This window comes from Anneissia japonica, unplaced genomic scaffold, assembly GCF_011630105.1.
Source record: "Anneissia japonica isolate Jap-2015-1 unplaced genomic scaffold, ASM1163010v1 scaffold11840_len24483_cov134, whole genome shotgun sequence".
In the NCBI taxonomy this organism is placed as follows: Eukaryota; Metazoa; Echinodermata; class Crinoidea; order Comatulida; family Comatulidae; genus Anneissia; species Anneissia japonica.
The window spans coordinates 16,325-18,512 of NW_022714538.1; the positions used below are offsets into that span (position 1 = coordinate 16,325).

Genomic DNA, 2,188 nt, shown 5'->3' on the forward strand with positions numbered 1-2,188 from the left:
TGTTGGTTTTAATCAGTAAAAATGTTTCAAGTAGTTTCATATACAGTTGTTGTATTAAGGTCATTGACTGATATTCTTTTGATGCATTTCATTTTTCTATACATTACCTTATCTTTTATTGTCACCGATGCGCCAAAGGTGATATTGATAATTGCGACTTCCTTGTGTTGCTCGTGCGTCAGCTTCTCATTCCATAGACACCAATGTAGTGGTGTGCGTCCATGCTGCAATGAAATGATAATCAACGTCAAGTTTGTTGAACACGCACAACACAAGAATATCAATTAACAAATATTACGCAAACGTAAAAGTACCTGAAATCATTTATAACTACCATAATTCATTAACGCCTACCGGTAATAATAGTGATACTTCAGTAATATTATAATAATCATAATCATAATATTGATGATAATAATAATAATTTTGATAATAATTACTATTCATATTGTTAATGATAATTAAAAAAAAAACCAATAATATGGCAATGCAAGAATGAAGTAGGTACCTGAATTAATGATGATGGTAATAAGTATTATGAAATTAATATTATAGCATAATACAGAACCTGTACTGTATTAATATTAATGGTAATAATATTGACAAAAATGTAGTAATGGATTGTGGTTTATTTTTGTTGTATTAATAAAACAAATAATAACAGTCAAGGTAGTCTCCCCTATTGAGCGGCAATATTTCTCAACAAGTTGTAAATAAAAAATAACATCTCAGTATTATAACCAAGAATATTACTAAATTAGAACGTGATGTATTGAATGTGTTTGTGAGTGAATTAATGTTAATTTGTTAGCAATGAATAAAGTGTTGTTTTCTTCTACTGTACTCACGACGTCTCGCGTGTTAATCTTCTTGTTGGTTTTTTCCAACACGCGTCTCATTGCTGACACGCGTGCGTTGGCCGCCAAGTCATGGAGAATAGTGGAACCAACAAAAGTACGCTACAAGACAAACGTAGAATATGATGAGAAAGAAATAATAAACAACAACAAGAAACTATACACACACCACATATCAACAACACATAACAACTCACAAACATCACACATACATTACTTATTACATTCATCATTATTAAATACTAATTACATTATTTAATATTTTTAAAATGTTGTTTTTAAGGCGAAATCGCGCAAAAAAATATTTGTATCAATTGGCCTATGTTTTACACACAGTAGTAAAATATTTCCAAATCGGGATTTTTAGCGACAATACTTTTTGTGAAAAATATCAATTTTATTGTCACCAATTTATTCAGTAAACTGTATTAAACAGAACAAATCCAAACATGACTATTTTTGTAAGTGTAAAATGTATTTTTTTCACAATATTTCATATGAATTAGTGATAATGGCCAGAGCATAGGCTTTTTCTGTGTTGTAAAAAATGTCAAATAAATCATGAAATAAAAATCCCATTTTTAACCCAACATGAAAAAAATCACAGTAATTGAATTTGAGTTATTTGTATGTCGTATGATGTGTACACATGCTGTGTGATTGTGATGTTTAAAATGCAATGATATTTAATTCTACTCACCCTCTCATGTTCTAAACACTTAACTGTTGCCGTTTCAATCATATTCTCCAACACATCATCTGGTGCTCCCCACTGCACAGCGTACATTAATGGCGTCCAGCCGTCCTACAAAACAAACATTACACTGAATTACGATACAGTTCATACAACTACCAATATTTTTTTTACGAGTTTCATAATTTAAATCGTACGATGATTTTCCTATATCATTTAGGAATTATTATATCATAAACAGTTAAAAATGTGTTTTATAATACACGCATTCATTTGAATTAATTTTATTAATTTTATTTACCATCAATTTTTGGTCATTTTTTCATAATTATTAAGAGTTAAAATAAGAATAACAAATCACAATAATATTATTTAGAAGTGATTTGGAAAAGGGAGTAGGGTTAAAATGTCTAAACATAAATGTATAATTTTTGAGCCATGATTTGTGTTTGGTATGTTTAAAAAAATGATATTAGCATGCCTATGTTTTGTCAGTACAGCATAGTAGGCCTTATGCCTTGTAAATTGTTCGTGCGTGAACTCTGTATTAACATTTTATAAATACATGAGAATACTTGACAACGGTGCGTGTAAAATTGTTTTAGAATTGGTGTCTGTGTTTTTCCAAAGTGCGGTA

General features: G+C 29.5%; 1 long non-coding RNA gene across 1 annotated transcript in view; it reads right to left on the minus strand.

The window, feature by feature from the left end:
• Positions 1-1,557: 1,557 nt before the first annotated feature.
• LOC117109034 overlaps positions 1,558-2,188 on the minus strand; it is a 7,169-nt gene continuing 6,538 nt past the window's right edge. The window contains exon 3 of the long non-coding RNA XR_004445452.1: positions 1,558-1,662. This is a non-coding gene — a long non-coding RNA (uncharacterized LOC117109034). The remainder of the gene's footprint in view (positions 1,663-2,188) is intronic.